Source organism: Tenrec ecaudatus, chromosome Y, assembly GCF_050624435.1.
Source record: "Tenrec ecaudatus isolate mTenEca1 chromosome Y, mTenEca1.hap1, whole genome shotgun sequence".
In the NCBI taxonomy this organism is placed as follows: domain Eukaryota; kingdom Metazoa; phylum Chordata; class Mammalia; order Afrosoricida; family Tenrecidae; genus Tenrec; species Tenrec ecaudatus.
In genome coordinates this window covers 18,295,780-18,314,692 of record NC_134549.1, presented here as the reverse complement: position 1 = coordinate 18,314,692, position 18,913 = coordinate 18,295,780, and the positions used below count along the sequence as shown (strand labels likewise).

The following is an 18,913-nucleotide window of genomic DNA, read 5'->3' as shown; positions in this document are numbered from 1 at the left end:
TTTAGAACATAGGACTTAGTGAAGTAAAATCCCGTCTTTGAATGGTCTGATGGTATGAAGACTTCGTGGGAATGGCGACCCTAATGTGTCTGCATCTTTGTGTCCTTCATAAACGAAGGCACTTTGTCCTTAACTTATCTTTGGTGTTAGGGTCCCTTTTGTAGTGAAACACTTGTGCAACTTCTGTAGTGGATTTGATTTCCGTGGATTGTATAGGCAGAAGTCAGTCGTGCATAGCTGCCATTTATTTTGTTCAAAAAAGTTTGATGGAACGATGGAAGAGCTGAGTCCAGCCCTGGCTAGCAGATTCTCTGTGTCCCGAGATTTGAAAGGCTGTGCAGCCTCACACCCCAACCTGTCCCAGTACAAGCACAAGTGCAGTTCCTTGCAGCAGGATGAGCTGCACCATCATTATTGGAACTGCAGAAATGCAAGCGACTGGCCTCTGTGAACCACACCAGAAGGCTGGCTGCAGATGACTGGACCGGAGTGGAGAGTGAGGAGGAGGAACACAGGAAAGATGATGAAGACATGGATGTTGATATTGATGAGAAACTCCCCAAGTGCTATGCCAATCAGTTGATGCTCTCTGAGTGGCTGATTTATGTCCCCGCGGACATGGGGCAGGAGTGGATTGCGTTCTTGTGCCCCATTGGAAAAAGAGCGCTCATTGTGGCCTCCAGGGGTTGCACCAGCGCCTACACCAAGAGCGGTTACTGTGTGGACAGGTTTCCTTCCCTCCTGCCGGGAGGCAGCAGGCAGAGCTCATGGACATCATTGTGCACTGCTTTCACAGCGAGGCGCAGCAGACCTACTACGTTCTGGACCTGATGTACTGGCAGGGACATCCCGTTTATGACTGCCCCACTGATTTCTGGTTCTACTGGATGCAAGTGAAGTTAGACGAGGAAGGCGACCTGGGAGAGCAAACAAAGCTCAATCCTTTTTAGTTTGTGGGGCCCAGAAGTTCCAGTGCACCCCAAGAGGCTGTGTGAGGTGCTTGCCACAGGCTTCCCATTTGAGGTGGACGGGCTCCTCCTCTACCACAAGCAGATCCACTACAACCTGGGCAGCATCCCCCTGGTGGACTGGCTATGGCCTTACATGGTGCTGCTGGCCTGCAGACCACCCAGCAAGAGTACACAAGGCACCAGCTTCTGCAAATCAGCCAGCAAAATTAATGCTGTTATTCTTTAGGGTTAGTGAATGTTTCAGGGTATACAATTGATAACAACATCCTGGTCAATAAAATAAAAATAGTACCATCATGGTTAAAACATTCAAGGGAACAATGATATTAATTAAAATGTTCTGATTTTGATTATATAGGAGCATATTTTAAAATAAATGACTACTGGGACTCTCTGACATGGGAGGGGGAAGGAGGCAGGTTATTCATTAGTCAACAAGATTGCTTTAATGTGGCTATATGCCATCTTGTGGACTGCTGAGTGCCCTGCCACCTTCACTCTCCCATCATGGAGAGTCCACCTAGTGATTGGTTTTTGGTTTTGGTTTGTTTTTTAATCATTTTTGGGGCTCATACAACCATCAATTGGGTAAAGCATATTTGTTATATTTGTTGCCATCATCATTCTCAAACCATATGCTTTCTACCTGAGCACTTAATGTCATTTCCTCATTTCTCTCTCTCTATCCTCCACCCCCGCCCTCATGACCCCTTGATAATTTATACATTATTATTATTTTCTCGTATCTTAGATAGTCCGATGTCTCTCTTCACCCATTTTCTGTTGTCATTCGCCCAGGGAGGAGGTTATATGTGGATCCTTGTAATCGGTTCCCCTTCTCTACCCCACTTTCCCTCCCCCCCTCCCAGTATCACCACTCTCAGCACTGGTCCTGAAGTGGTCATCTTCCCTGGATTCCCTGTGTTTCCAATTCCTATATGTACCCTTCTACAGATACTCTGGTTTAGCCAGATTTGTAAGGTAGAATTGGGGCCATGATAGTGGCAGAGAGGAAGCATTTAAGAACTAGAGGAAAGTTGTATATTCCATCATTGCTACATCGCACCCTGACTGGCTCGTCTCCTCACTACAACCCTTCTGTTGTCATCGCTGGGTTCTCTTTTGTCACTTTGTCTTGCTATGCCTTGTATTTTAGGTAAGTATTTTATCTCTTCAGCTCTCTCTAGATGAGATTGGCTAGATGAACAGTGTGGAGGAGAAAACAATTGGTCTGATAGTTCTGGGTTGGGGTGGAGAGGACGGACAGTGATTGGTTTTAAAGTGTGCTCTTATGTTCTACAGATCAGAACATTGCTATCAATAATGTTGATTTTGATGCACAACCAGGAAATTGCTATTTTTATTTTAACTGGTATGTTATATCAATGTTGTACCATGTAAGGCTCACTAACAATATAGAATAATAACATTCATTTTCCTTTGTGGTTCTGTCCACTGTTGATTGAGTCTTAGACAAATGATGTATGAGTGTTTTGCCTTTAAAGATAGACTCAAATGTCCACTTCAGACTGCAACCAGAATCACCTTTAGTAGATAACTTAATAAAGAGTCTTTAAATCATCAAGACATGCTCATGGCTGTCATCTATTGGAACCAACAAAACTTCTGCCAAAATGCTCATGTCTGAAGGGCAAGTTTAAATCTTAGTCTTCAAACTCTCACGGGGCCCCAAACACCACGTCCCCCCAATGAAGAGATTGTAAGGAGGACAGACTCTATATTAACTGTTGTCTATATACTTTTCATTGGATAATGTCAGGCAAACCTTTCTTGGGCTGCGAGCCTACTCCCACCTCTCCTTTCTCCACCACATCTAGAGAACGACGTGCTCTGTCTTCTCCCTCTTACAACTTTGATTTTTTAGCGCCGGGCAGCATGTTTCCCTCTAATACTTCCGTTTGTCTTTGAATTGTTCTGTTAGCTCGTTCTTTCACCAATTCTTCCATTTGCTTTAGCTATGATTTTCCCAGTGGCAACATTCAGAGTCTCTTGATGTCCACCTTGGTCATTCTTCCTTTTCTGCCTTGTGAAGGATGTTGTTCTCTTCATAGTGATATTATTGATGTCATTCCACAGCTGGTCCAGTTCCCTGTAGTTAGTGTTCAGTTACCCATACCTGTTCTTGAGATGGTCTTGACATTCATGCGGGATGTGTCTCAGGTTATATTTGAACTCTTGTGTACTGGAATCATTTGTTCAGCTTCATGGTTTCAGCTTCATTTTTGACTGCAGATAACGAGCTCCCCCAGAATCTCCTTTATGTTAGTGGTTAACTCTGAACATTTCCTTTCTGGGAGGGTAAACATAACATTGAAATGCAAATAAAAACAACAACAACCAAAAAACCCCAAATTACCTATAAATTCTTTTTTTTAATTAATTAAAAAACATTTTATTAGGGGCTCATACAACTCTTATCACAATCCATACATATACATACATCAATTGTATAAAACACATCTGTACATTCTTTGCCCTAATCATTTTCTTTTTAATTTTTTTTAAATTTTAACAATTTATTAGGGGCTCATACAATTCTTATCACAGTTCATACATATACATACATCAATTGTATAAAGCACATCTGTACAGTCACTGCCCCAATCGTTTTTTTCTCCTCCTTTCTTTTTTTACATTTTATTAGGGACCCATACAACTCCCATCACCATCCATACACACACATACATCAACTGTACAAAGCACATCCATACATTCCCTGCCCCAATCACCCCCAAAGCATCCACTCTCCACTCAAGCCCTCTGCATCAGGTCCTCCCGTTCTCTTCCCATCCCTCGCCCCTCCCCTCTCCCCCCTCCCCCCTCCCCCATGCGCCCCCGGCAATCCATACCTCGCCCTTTCGCCAGATCTTGCCCCACCCGGAGTCTCCCCTCCCCCCACCTATAAATTCTTTATTAAATTCCTTGAGATCATGGAACAATAAAGCAGATCATCTTGCCCACAGGGAGAGTGCATTGGAGAGTGGGTTACCTCCACCCTCCTACAGGCCATCCTGGGAGCAATAGTCTCTCACCAGATTGGGTGTGTGCTTGATGGATAGTCCAGTACTGGAAGTTTCAGTCAAAAGGCATACCCTAGCCCTGTTGCTTAGGCGGCCTTCTTTGGAAAGATCAATCATCTAAGCTATATGAAGGCAAAAGTATCTTTTTAAATCTTGGACTTCTTTGGGTTTCCATAATCCCTCCTCCTATTGTGATTAATGAGCTTCCAATGCTTCATGACCTTGAGAGTTTCCTGTATTCCATGACTTAGTGACAGAATATCCTGACTGAATCTTTGGACTCTACCATGGCTTCATGCTAATAGCATTCTTCATTGAGATCATGTATGTTTGGTTTCATTTTGATCAATTTCATACTGAGACGGTTTGAAGAATCCTTCAGTTCTTTCATTTAGCGATTGGTGAACAAATTTGACTGTTCACTGTATTGACGAGACTTTCATGTCCTCCCATAGGTAATATCCCTAAACAGAGAGCATAGTAGTTCAATATAGATGTAAAATTTCCATTTGAGGAATGCCCAGTCATTCCTTCTGAATGGATCTCTCCTGCACAGTAAGCCATAGGATGGTTGGATACAATGCGCAACCACCATACTTCCTACTGATCTTTGATTTATGCATTTCCACAGCTGCTGAGGTCACTGCCCACCATCGGACCTGCCTATCTTGGATTCTACAACTCGAGGACACACTTGAATCTGCGAAAGTATCCAGTTTGAAAACTTTCCAGCCCCTACCTTGCCAGCCTCTACCACTGTGAGTTCATAACAGGAGTGGCATAGCCATGAAGCTTCCCTGTGAGGAGCTAAGGTGGGCAGGTTACAGGTTTTAAAGTGCTGGAACAACCAGTGTGGCTATCCGAGAAGTCTGAGCACACCCTTCTTTTTATTCACAGGTCTGGCCTCTCTGTGGAGCTGTTTGGTCAACATGAGCAGCAAGAACCCACCCAGGCTCCTGAACCTGGCCATCCAGAGTGTGTTGCAGGATGAGGCCTCAGCCATTGGTACCCTGGAGTGGCTGCCCACAGAGCTCTTCCCCCCGCTGTTCATGGCAGCTGTCATTGGGGGACACGCAGAGACAGTGAAGGCCATGGTGGGGTCCTGGCCTTTTATCCGGCTCCCACTAGGGGCTCTCATGAAGTCTTCACATTCTCACCAGGACATCTTAAAGGCTGCCCTGGATGCTTTTGACATCCTGCTTTCCCCAAAAGTTCCCCCCAGGAGATGCAAGCTGAGAGTGCTGGATCTATGCCTGGACACTGACACCAACTTCTGGAAAGTGTGGTCTGGAACCGAATCCATTGCCTCTGTGACCTCATCAGAGGATCCAGTGGCCACCCGTCCCTGGACTCTGACCCACACCAGGAAGGATTCCAGAACAGGGGAGAAGCCTCAGCCCTTGGCCTCCGCCATGTTCCTCACAGACCTGCGTGTCCTAGAAACAGGCCCAGATGAAGTGCTTACCTTCCTCATGGAAAGGGCCCAACAGGGAAAGGACCTGCCCAATCTGTGTTGTAGGGAGCTAGAGTTTGTTGGTGTCCCACCACTTCCCGTTATGGAGGAGATCCTGAAGGCGGTGCAGCTGGGCGATGTGCAGAAAGTGGCGTTGCATTGCAGATGGGACCTGCACATCCTCGACTGGTTTCTTCCTTATTTGACCCATATGGGTCAGCTTCACACACTTCACCTCACGGGAATAATCCTGGAACCCCCGGTACCAGATCGCATGACTAAGGTGGAGGAGGTACTTGAAAAACTGACCTGTCAGCTCCTCGGTCTGCATCAGCTCCAGCACCTCATCCTGGAATCGGTCTTCTTCAGGGATGAACAGCTCGGCCAGCTGCTAAGAAGTCTGTCAGCCCCCTTAGAGTCCCTCACCCTCTCGTACTGCGTGCCTGTGGACTCGGACATGAGTAGTCTGTGCTCGTGTCCCTGCACCAGCCTCCTCAGCTACCTCGATCTGAGTGGTGCGCTCAGTGCAGGCTTTAGCCGTAGATTCCTCCCAAGTCTGCTAGGGAGGGTCTCAGCCACCCTGACCCACCTGAACTTAGCTGACTGCGAAATTGAGGACTCTGAGCTCCGTGCCTTGCAGCCTGCTCTGGGCCACTGTTCCCTGCTGAGCACCTTGGTGTTGGGTGGAAACCCTGTCTCCCTAGCTGCCCTGCAGGACTTCCTTCGTCACACTTGGCCACTGTGCAAGTTCTCCCTTCTGGAGCTGCCTGTCCCTCAGGATTGCTATGAGGGTTTCCAAGTGTCTCTGTGCCAGGATTCTCTTGTAGAGGCAATGCAGGCGCTCAGGGAGACCCTGCAAGCCTATGAGCCTCTCTATGTAAGCTTTGCTGGTAGCACTCCTTACAGAGATTGGGATGCAATCATCATTCACAAAGACAGCTCACCTTCCGTACCGGGTCTTCTCAATCCTCACCATTGATTCTGAGTTTCTACCCCATTTGTCGAATGTTCATGTTTCTGATGTATACGGGATCATTTGGGACTAGGTTCGTGATCATGACATATGTGCTATGATAATGTGACTACGTGGAGGTGACGATTACGGCAGGCGTCTCACATCAGCAGCTTCACCCGAGACCACCCTTGCTGACATCCCATCTCTCTTCTGAAGCCATGAACAGAGAGGCCAGCACACAGATAGATGCAGATAGGAGACAGAGCACATCCTGTTTTGTGGACACAAGGTCCCTTCCTGCCTTGGGAACCTCCTGGACTCTGGAATGTGGATAACAAGACTCATGGAGATTTCCAAGGGAGAGGGCGCTCCAGACGTTGAAAAGAGACCACTCCCTCCCACTACAGATGATCAAATTTCTCCAAACCCATTCTCCTTGCCTACAATAAAATAAACATCTCTTTGTAAAGCTACTAACTATCGTGTTCACTTCTCCTCCAGACTAAATACAAAAATCAAGCATTCATGACCTGGGAGGTGTTCAGTCTTTCCCGCAGAAGTAGGCATGAAAGGATGCCCATTAGGGTGCTGTGCCTGGGTAGTGGGTATTGTTGGTCTATGAATCACTAGTTGGAGGCTTCTAAACAAGTAACTTCTACAATGCAAAGCGATGAGAGTCTGCCTCCACAGAGACATAGAGCACCAGGACAGCCAATCTATGGGGCTTGGTCTGGCCATGTACTCCTGGAGAGATTGGCCGTCCTTAGGAAGCCAAAGAGGCTCTTCGACTTGTTCCAGCTGGGTCCAGACCATGCTTCACCTTCCCCTAGCTCCCCCCCAAAGATGGCCTGCTGGATCGTGCGGCCCCTTCTCCTCGCTTCTCAAGGCCAGAACTGGATTGTGCAGTCCCTACCTACAGCATTCCAAGGAGCATATCTCTCTGTAGCCCCTTCCCTCATTGTTCCAAGATGATTTACTCACAGACCACGTCCTGACTCAGACCGTGCAACTGCATCGTCAGAAGGCCTCCCTTCCCCTAATCAGTTCTTGGCTCAAGCGTTGCCTCACTGCCAGGAGCGATTTCCCTGACCTAATTCCTTGTGTCTCACAACCCGCCCAAGGGCTCAAGATGCTGCCCTGCTCTCGCTTCCCTCCAGGGAATTCTTTCCCTGCCTCAATAAAATCTTTCTCCACTTCACATTCCTGGCTAAATTCTTTCTGTTCCATACCTCCATCTCCAACCTTTCATCTTGGTGCTGACAGACCCAGGACTGACAGGGGGGGACCCCGTCCATCCTCTGGGGAGTGCACAGTCCTGTCCTCCGTTTTCAACCTCTCAACTTGGTGCATGAATGCTGCTGGAGTAAGAGGTGTGCTGACGCGCCCCACCCACCCTTCCCAACTTCCCTTTAACCAGGACCTCTCAGCTGCCATCCTCCGCATCTACAAGTGAGTACGTAGCAGTCCCTGCACCTCTGACTGGACTAGAGTTCAGAGTCTGTCTGAGCTCTTTCTACCTGTTTGTGTATCTTGTGCTGGCAGTTCTGTGGTGCCTGCTCTCAGATTTATTCTAAAATCTACTTCCTCCTTCTCTCTACCAGTTCTGCAGTGCCTGCTCTCAGACCTTATCTAAAATCAACTCCCTCCTGAACAACTCCTCTGACCGCTCTTCATACATCTGGCCCAAAAGCCAGGCCACTCCCCTCCCTCGCTTCCTGCAGTGTCTTTCATTGTCACTGACCCAAAGTCCCTGTGTGCTGGTTAAAGCCGAAAACTGTGCCAGGGAACCTTCCTGTACGGGGAGTCCAGTACTCTCCCACCGGACCCCTAGCTCTGACCGGGACGCCTCTCAAGTATACCAGGTCACCCCCTGACTGACGGGTGTGGACAGGGACCAGTAGACGCCCTTCTCTGATCCTACCCCTTGCAGCTTAAGACATCATGGGGAGCTCGCTCTCTAAGTCTCCCAAGACCAGTCCCTTGGGAAGCCTCCTGACCAACCTCACTGAACGGGGCCAGGTTCCGGATATTCCCCCTAAGCACCCGGTCTTTTTCTGTAAGCAAGTGTGGCCACAATCCCAATTGGACAATGAGTCACCCTGGCCAATACTTTCGATTCCAACATTCTCTGAGACCTCGAAAATTTTTGTCACTAGACTCCAAAATGATCTGAGGTTCCCAATGTTCAGGCCCTTTTCTTTCTTCGCTCCCTTTCCTCTCTATGTACTGCATGTCACCCGGCTCAGGTTCTCTTAACCAAACACTCTCTTAATCAGGCCCCTGACATTACTCCCGTTGATCTTTCCCTAACCCCCCTGACTCCTTGTCTGCATCCCCAGTAAGGCCTCCTCCATATTTTGGGTGCCCCTCAGCACCACCTCCCTCAGCTCTCAGTGGCGACATCCACAGCCTCCCAAACCCCTCAGTCGCCCGCCCTTACTCAGGCTTACAAGCCATCGCTCATAAAGCAGCAAACTCAGACAAGCTCCAGGAAATTACCCAGCAACCGAGTGAGAATCCGGCAGCTTTCCTCGCTCGCCTAGCTGGAGCCTTACCTGAGTACACCAGGCTAGACGCTCCCTCTCGAACGAGGCCTCCGGTGCTAGCCAATCATAACATAGTCAGTCACCAATACTCAAAAGAAACGTAAAAAAACTGAGGATGGACCTCAGATGCCAATACGTGACTTAGTCAATGTCGCATTTAAAGTTTAGGCAACTTGCGAATTCTGAGGCAAGATGGCAAGCCCAAGTCTTGAAGTCGTCTGGAGGGAGGGGTCAGAAGAATTCAGGAAACAGCAACTTCAGCAGTCACTTCACAGGTGGCCAGAAAGGGCACTGGACTAAGCATTGCCCACATCCCCGGCCACCCACCTAGCCATTCCCATCGTGCAGTCAGCAAGGCCACTGGAGAAGTGACTGTCCTTCAGTGCCTAGTCATGGAGAGTCAGTCCCTCCAAACCTTGAACCACCATTAACACTACTTGACCTGGCCTCCAATGACTGATGAAGAAGCCCCTCACTCAGCATCCTCAGTGACCCCTCCTTCTCCGTGCTCAGGGTAGTGACCAGGGCAGCAGGTAAGCCGGTTTCCTTTTGGTGGACACGGTCTTTTCAGTCCTCCCCTCCTTCTCGAGCCCGACTTCCCCTTGCCAGGTCTCAGTTATGGGAACTGATGGTCATCTCTCCAAGCCTTTAGCCACCCCACCTTTAATGATGCCTTTGTATTACCATCCCCCTTAACCCAGCTTACCAGCATTCATTTGCCGTTACCTGCAGCCTCTCCTAAAACAGTTCTAAAGCAGACACAGCTCAACTCCCTTAACTTCTCTCTCCCTCCAAGCAGCAGCCTTCCTGTGCTACAACCCAAATGATTCCCAGCAGACCGTTAACTCCTTGCTGACACTTAGTTAATAAAAAGATGTAAAGGATATCAAGTGGACTGTTCCTCGGGAACACAGGAAAATAACAAAACAGACAAGGTCACTCATTCAAACCAGCCACCTCTGCTAAACCTGCAGACTCCTCCCCATTTACTCAAAGCAACTTTTTAACAAACTCTCCTCCAATCTCCGCCTTTACATTTACCAAACCCAGTAAACCTTTTTTACTTTACACGAACGCAAACCAAGGAAATAGCAGTTAAAGTCTTCACTCAGGCCCTGGGACCCACCCACTCTCCAGTAACTTACAAGTCTATACAGACAGATATGACAGTCAGAGGCGGGCAGCCGTGCGTTGGGACCTGGCAGAAGCTGCACCCTTACAAAAGAAGGTGTCAAACTAACACTAAGAGAGCCTATCCAGACGTTATCTACCCACAAACTGCAAAACCTTCCCTCACACCAAGTCCTGTCTTTGCTGTCTCCCAACAACCTACAAAAAATCCACCTTACGTTTATTGAAAACCCTAATAGAACCCTGTGCCAGGCTCCCTCTCTCAACTCCGGCTGGTCATAAACTCTTCCTCAGAGTCTCTCACCTCCTTGAAGCAACAAATTGCATCCCTGGCTCAGGTAACCCTTCAGAACCACCATGCATTAAATCCGCTAACAGCTGACAAAAAAGTACACACACTCTATCAATGAGTCAAAAGCTGTTAAATAAAATGTTAAAGGACTCTATAACATGGTCAGGGAAATAAGGAAACCTCAGTCGGGCACCATCAACCCCTCCTCACTGAGTGCTGTAAAACCACGTCCTGGATTATGCCCCTCGAGGGACCTTTGGGAATAATTTGTGTACTGTTACTGTTGCCTCCCTCTGTTTAAATTTTTCCAGGACCAAATGAAAGCCATCTCCAACCTGCCCTTCAGCCAAGTCTTGCTTCGCCCTTATAGTCTGCTGCCAACTAAACCGGGCCCGAACTTTCCAGCTCTCAATCCCCCCTTCTTTGTCCTATCACAGCAGGAAGTAGTGAACCATAGAACACCACACCTATTTCCACTATTAAGAGTTTTGATGTTTGGGCCAGGTCTTAACCATGCAGCCTCTTCCTCTAACTCTCCCTGAAGATGGCCTGCTGTTCTCTGGGGCCCCTTCCCCCAGCTCACAAGGCCAGAGCTGGACTGTGCAGTCCCTGCCTCCAGCATATTAAGGAGCTCATCTCTCCAGGCCGGGTCTGTACAGCCCCTTCCCTCAGTGTTCCGGGACGATTTACTCACAGACCACATCCTGACTCAGACCCTGCACCTGCAGCCCCAGAAGGCCTTCCTTCCCCTCATGAGCACATACATCCTTGGCTCAAGCCCTATATATGTCCCACGATTCACTGCTAGCAGCGATTTCTCTGATCTAACTCGCTGTGTCTCAGAACCTGCCCGGGGGCTGAAGATGCCCGTCCTTCCATGCTCTCCCTTCCTTCCCAGGAGTTCTTTCCCTACCTGAATAAAATCTTTCTCAACTTTACATTCCTGGCAGAGGAAAGTTGTATGTTTCATCGCTGATTCCCTGCTCTGTGTAACTGGTCTACTCCCCACAACCTTTCTGTGAAGGGGTGTTCAGTTGCCTACAAATGGGCTTTGGGTCTGCAGTCTGCAATCACCCTCATTTACAATGATTAAACATATACTTTGTATTGAGCCCTTGGTATTGGCTACTCTTTTTTCCTCCCTCCCCTGACCGTCGTGACACCTTGATAAATTATGCACTACTATTTTAGCAGTTCTGAAACTTTTATATCTGTAATCATTAAATTTTTTATTCTGATTAAAGGAATCAGATCTTTCCCAGGCCTAGTGAGCCTGTAGGGCAGAGCAGAACTGTCCCAGTGGGTTTCTGAGAGTATAAATCCTGTTTTTATTGGTTCTAGAGTTGGATTACAAACATCTGGAATCTATGTACCAGAGACCGAGAAGGAAACACGTCCCAGACCCGGGCCCTTCTTACAAACTTTTTGTTTTAGCACAGCACTGCAGCCCCTGGGTCAATCCATCCCCTTGAGGGCCTTCCTCGTTTCACTGCCTCTCCAGATTGCCAAGTATGATGTCCCTCCCCAGAGACCACTCTCCTGATCTCACCTTCAAAGTGCTAAAAACATAGTGGCACCAGCCTCGTTTCTAAAAAACACTCATCTTTCAACAAGTACAAGGTCAGGCAAGGGACAAAACGGTGCATGCAATCTGCTCAGGAAACATGCTACTGAACTGGATTCAAATTTTTATGGTTTGACTGTTTCCATGTTTAAAACAGCAGCTATAGCATTGCTTTCCCCTAGAGAATGATTTGCAAAAATGCCTTGTGTGTTATTTGAGTGTCCTGGTGACTGAGAATTCTTCAACACCATCATCATAATGTACATAAAAATAAGACATGAAACACATCTTGTTTCAGCTAAGGATACCCTGGCATTGTGAACTAATTTTTAATGATATCCAAGTAAACATGTTTTAATAAAGTTACACAGTGTAGTCTATGTTTTTAATTTTACAATTTTTACATAAATGCATTTGAATTAGAGGATAGTCACATCAGTCCTGGAAAATGCAGGTGATTGAATGATCGTCTATAGCAGTATCATGTTGGCAGACCAGCAAGCTGTTCCACTTTCCCAAGTCCTGGAGTGTCCGTTTCAGCTTGGCCATATACACGGGAAGCTTCTCCTGTTGGAGAGGGCCCTGGAGGTCCAGGTAACACTCAAGAGGGATAGAAAACTGCAAGAGTTGCAGCTTGCACAGAGGGAGGGTGTGCCGCAGCAAACCCTCCAGGGTAGCCACTGGGACCGGGATTCCATAGAACCTGAAGAGCTGGAGCTGGGAGCAGTGTCCAAGGGCAGGCAGGATGGCTTTGAGCTGGGAGTCTGTGATCCCACAGCCACCCAAGTTCAGCATCTGGAGAGTGTCTGAGGCGCTCTCCAACAGAACTTGCAGCGACTGAGGATTGAAGCCAGTCAACTTGATTCTACTCAAATTCAGGGATCTTAGGGACTTGGTGCTCAGACACAACGACAGATCTGTGAAGTCAGACTCAGAGAGTGAGCACTCCGTTATCCAGAGCGTCTTCAAGGGGGCCTCCAAGCATGCAAACACCTGGTCCACGTGACCTTCCAGGAACTGAGCAGGGTCCAGATACAGTTCCTGGAGCTGGTGTAGATGGTGTAACTGTGAAGCCAATAGGGAGACTAGATTCTTCACTTCGTCCTCCTCCCTCCAGGAGTTCAAGACGATTCCAGAGAGAATCAGTCTTCTCAGATGAACCATCTGGCCCAGGAGAGGAGCTAGCCTGGCCAGGGTAGAGAGTTCCCACGTGCAATTCACTGCCACCTCCTGGACACGGTTCAACTGCGTCATTTTCAGGACCTTCTCAATAATTTCCATTCTAGTTGACGTATTAAAAATCTCCAGCTTCCTACAACAGAGAAGGAGCTGGCCCTGTCTCTGACTGACCCTTTTAAGGAGGAATGTGAGCACTTTATCCAAAGTGGCTTCGAAGAAGCAAAGGTCTAGGACCAACTCCACAGAAGGCCTGTTAGACATTGATTTAGACCTTCTGGCCCTCTTTCTAGGGGGCTGGGCTGCCTCTAGGTCGTCTGATGAACCCTGGGCACCTGGATCAGACCACAGGTTCCAAGAATTGCTCTGCGCGTGTGTGCAAAAATCTAAAACTTTCAGCTGACATCTCCCAAGGTGAACCTTCTGGGCAAGCAGGACATCTAGTCCATCCAACACAGCTTTTAAAATGTCCTGGGGGAGCTTCTGAGCTCCTATCAGAGTCCCCAGGGGCATGCGTGTGAAAGGCCAGGTAGCCACCATCACCTTCAATGTTGCAAGGTGCCTTCCAGTAACAGCTGCTTTGAACAGAGGCAGGAAGAGAGGACTGGGCAGGCAGCGCAGCTTGGCAATGGCTGAGGCCTCGTCCTTCAGGAAGCTCTGGCTTGCAAGGTCCACAAGACTGGGTGGGCTGTACCTCTTCATGCTGATTCAGGTGCTCCAGCAGGAATGTGAATCCTTGTTGACCAGAGAAGTGTCCAGGAACTTCTCTCAACTCGAAGACAGCCAAGGTGCTGAAGCGTCTCAAGGTTTTAGGTTGGGTGTAAGTTTGGGCTCTTCTGACTACTGTCGTTTCACAATCTTATGCCAGGTCAGAAGGCCTGTGGGGTCCAAGCTGTCAGTCAGGTGATGCCAATCTAGTTGTAGTATCCTAACCATGGAAAGAAAAGCAAAGAATGCGCTCAGAAAGGTCTCATTTCTGCTGAGTCAAACACAGCACCAGGGAATTTCCTATCGATTGTGTTTCCTATAGAATCCCACCACAGAGGGGATTGTAGCATATGAGATTTCATCAACAAAACGATGTTGTTATAGCCAACTGCAAGTTCGGGGGCGAATTCATCATGACAGTGTTGCTAAACCACTGAGATCCATGACCCAGCCTGTGGGACTAATGTTTCTAGGAAACATCATTCTTCTCTGGTGACTTGGATTCACCTATGTGCGCAGTTCGGTACGTCAACAAATGCATCCTTCCCCCTCATTCTGGAAACACTGACCCCAGCTCAGGTGAGGTCTCCTCTGTCAGAGCAGTTTTTAACATGCACCTAGAGAAGGCATACAATACTTTTTTGAACTCACCAGGTAGACTTTGCCAAGGCCTAAATGGAAGTTCAGATGCCAGATGATGGCTATTCTTGACACAAGTTGATCAATCCAAGATGGGCAATTCACGTGGCAGACTGCTCCCGCACAGACTGTGCAAGCTGACCAACAACGTAGACAGTTTTGAGAGAGAGTCCACACATGCATACAGAGTGATCTCAGCAGAGGTGATTGCACCACAACAGACAACATCAGTGCCAATTACAACATCATAAGGAAAACTCTCTGAGAATTCTAGCCCATAAACCTGACACAGAATCTACCCAGTCACACAATACTCACTAGCAACCAACACCTGTGTTGTAGAAAACATAAGACATGTAGAAAAGGGAGTGTTGAGAAGCCATAGTTCCAGAGATGGCCTCATCACCGTGAACTTCACATATGCAAATATGATTAAGTCTGCTGGGATTTATGAAACAGATTCCCCTTAGACAAACAGTCATATTTATTCCTCTTCAAATATGAGAACGGTGTTACATCATTCCCAAAGTTTAACAAAGTCCATTGAGAGTAGAGAGTTTCAGAGCAGATATTAGACACAATAATTGGTCCAGTGTTCTGAGACGACACTTCTTGTTAAAAATGACTCCATCGAGAGTGGAGGGTGAGTGGGTTGGAAAGGGGGAACTGATTACAAGGATCCACATGTGACCTCTTCCCTGGGAGAGGGACAGCAGAGAAGGGGGGAAGGGAGACTCCGGATAGGGCAAGATATGACAAAATAACGATGTATAAATTACCAAGGGCATATGAGGGAGGGGGGAAAGGGGAGGGAAGGGAAAAAAAAGAGGACCTGATGCAAGGGGCTTAAGTGGAGAGCAAATGCCTTGAGAATGATTGGGGCAGGGACTGTGCAGATGTGCTTTATACAATTGATGTATGTATATGTATGGATTGTGGTAAGAGTTGTATGAGTCCCTAATAAAATGTAAAAGAAGAAAAGAGAAAAAATGATTAGGGCAAAGACTGTACAGATGTGCTTTATACAATTGATGTATGTATATTATGAACTGTGAAAAGAATTGTATGAGCCCCAATAAATTGTTAAAAAAAAAGAGTTGTATGAGTCCCTAATAAAATGTAAAAAAAAAAAAAAAAGAAAAGAGGAGAAAAAAATGATTGGGGCAAAAAAATGACTCCATCAGTCATGTGCCCCTAGTGGCTACGTCAACTTTGGATGGATCTGCTTGGAGCCTCACACTCAACTTTACAAACATATGGGGATCATTTAACTCTGCCTTGCAGCTGTTCCTGGAGGCAATGCACAGGAAGGGTTGCCCCTCATTGTAATCATTCGGTGCTGGGGGGCGTTTCTTGTAGCACCCATGTTTCCAGGTGTATGAGGACGACAGTGCAGGAACTGGGGGTCCAAACACCACACTGAATGCACCTCGTTCTATCCTCCAGATAGTAATTTTTACCCCAAGACTCTGTGGACTGTATTCCCTTAGTGATAATCCATTTCATGTTTAAATGTGCTGGAATCAACAACAGGGAAAACACCCAGGCTTCTGTCAGCACTGTTAAAGGCATTAAATGTTTGAATTCTGCCTTTAGTCCCTTTACCAAACATTGCCTTATCATTTCATAGTTCACTATGCTGGAAATTGACACAAAGCAGAAGTACATCGTCCAAAATAATAACACGCAAAGTTCACTCTCTTTGAGTCTCTTCCAAATCACTAGGGATTCCAAGGCTGCCGACTTTCACAGTAACAAAGAGTCATCTTTACTCAGGAGACGTTGCAGGGGTTCATCCTCCAGTCTCCGTCTGACACACAAGTAAGACACTCCAAGCCCAATTCACTACCTTCGTATCCACTCTGAGTCATCACAACCCTGTAGGATGAGTAGAACAACCCCTTTGGGCTCCTGAGCCTGTCAGTCTTTACAGGAGTATAAAGCCTCATAGTTCAGTCAAGGCGTGCTGGTGATTTCAAACCACTGACCTTGCAGTGAACAGCCCAATGCTTAGCAGCTAAGCCATCAGGGCTCCATGGGTGTGGGTGGTGGTCGGTGTACTTTTTTAGGTATGGGATTTTTTTCCCGTTGTGTCTATGAGTGAACTGATGTCCAGCCTGCCTCAAAGCTCTCCACTCCTGCTCACACGTTGTTTGATACGGACCTGTGCCAAAGCCTCAGTGAGAGTCAAGCTACTAAGCCCCGCACTCCAAACTCTAGGTCCTTCCCCCTGATTTCCTAGAGACTCCATGGGCCTCTCGCGTCGCAGTAGTCCTCATTTCAACTCAAAAATGTAGTGCCGGCAAGCCCTCAATATAATTTGGGGTATCAGAATTGACACTTCTACTGACTCCAGTGACTACCAGTTGATGAATCTAAGATGGGCAGGTAAGTAGCAGGCTGCTTCCTTGAAAGCTGTGGAAGCTGACAAATCCTAGAGACGTGGGTAATAAGGCTAGTTACTCTCTCAGTTCCAGAGACATGGAGATCCAGCCAAGAGTCAGAGAGCTTTGTGAGTCACAGCCTCGCAGATACTACTTCTCCATGGTTGTCTGATCACAACAGATCTCATCACAGTGGTGATGGAATTAGAGGGAATGCCCACAACCTAACAGAAATACCTTTGAGAATTCTGGCCCACAGCCTTGACATGCAAGTTCAGTAAAATATAACCTTATACGCATCATGCATTAATGTCCAAGTTATCTCAAGAGGAGATTTGACTAATTGATCACTAGGGACAGGGACCTGGGCCGGCTGTAGGATGCCATCACTGACATCATGCATGAAGGAAGCAAAATCATTCACCAGACAGAACAGAATGATCAAGGTGGAAATCAGAGACTGAGTCTGCCATTGGTGGGGACGTCATTAAAGGAAATGTGAGAAATGATGAAGGAGCAAGACTGAGCATAACATTTCAAAGGGCAACTTAAGAAGACAAAGAATCATGGCAAAAGCTTGCTGTCCAAGGGGAAAATCATCAAATCGATAAAATGAGGACAAAGGGAATTTGAATCCATATATGTACTACAGAAAACAGAGGTGGAAAAGGGCAGATACCCCAACAAAGCTTTGCCTGACATAGGCCAAAGGAAAATGTAGGTAAAGCCATTTACAGACATATCTGTTTGTGGTTTCTTCTTTTCAACAAACTAAACATACACAGACACTTCTGCCAAGATCTTTGCTAATAGCTTTGTAATCAAGAGGGCACTTTTTAGATCCATCAGGTCAGAATTGAGGACAAAAGACTGAGCTCTCTCATTTACATGTCTTAGACTACAGGGGAACCTTCTTAGGTCTACCCTTTGTTTTTTGGGTACCTTCATTCATTTACCTGTCTTTCTCATAGAAATCTGTTCCTACTGGTTTCCAGGACTACCAGGGAAATTCAGAGCTACTGCTTTTACCTGTATCCTTGAAAATTCAATGCTAGAGTTTGTTGGTCAGAAAGTGAGTGTGGTGTTCTCAAGAAGGCAGTATGACTATTCCAGGCCTTAGGAAAAACTTAGGAGCCCTGACATGGAAATCATTATATGTTGGGCTACTAGTTCACATAGTCAGCAGTTTGAAACCAGCAGCAGATTCCCAGGAGATAGACTGAGTTTCTACTCCCATAAACAGCTACAGTGTCAGCAATCCACAGGGGGTCTATTTCAGTGAGCATTGACTCCCTGCCAGTAGGTTTTATTTCAAGAGGATTGTCAAAATGCCTGTAAGGTATAAGCACTCACCCTGTGGGGAAACTGAAGAACCCCCTGAGAAATTTTTTAAGCTGAACAAACTGAAGACCTTTAGCTGATAGAAGTGGAGGAAAAAAAATTAAACACAACTAAAAATACACGGTCACAAGTTTGAAATGTTAATTTTTTGAGCCACTGTGTGCTTCCTGACCCATAAAGCAACACTCTGCCCAACAAAAGGAAACACTGCCCAGTCCTGTGCCATCCTCACAAGGGACCAGGGTACAACAAGCTGGCAGAAAAGTGGTTGTTGAAAGATGGAGGGACCATAAGTAGAAGATGTAAGGACACAAAGTCGCCAAACCAAAGAGAGCTAGACCATCAACCATTTCAGGAGAAAGCATATGACCAAGAAACAGTGGTACAAAGAGAAAACCTTTCCAGCCATTGTGTCTGGGGATGGGTCTTTTTAGCTGTTCAATATCCATGGATCTGACCTCCCTTGAAGAGGCCGTGTGTCTTCCCATCAACTTACCTTGAGTCTAGGAACTGGGTCGGGAAGTGGGTAGGATTTTCAGGTTCACCGGAGCACGGTATCCAGGTCAGCTCTCTGGGTTGCTGTGAATTTCTGTCTCTCTGCTGGCTGTTATAACTGATCGCCTCTTGTCAAATGACAAATTCTGTAGCCGCCTCCACAGAAAACTCCCCTCCCAAGAATCTAATCTGTGCTCTGAAGATATCAAGGTCTTAG

At 47.0% G+C, this 18,913-nt stretch overlaps 1 pseudogene; it reads left to right on the top strand.

Moving 5' to 3' along the window:
- Positions 1 to 274: 274 nt before the first annotated feature.
- On the top strand, positions 275 to 1,197 carry LOC142435683 (snurportin-1 pseudogene; annotated as a pseudogene).
- The last annotated feature ends 17,716 nt before the right edge of the window (positions 1,198 to 18,913 follow it).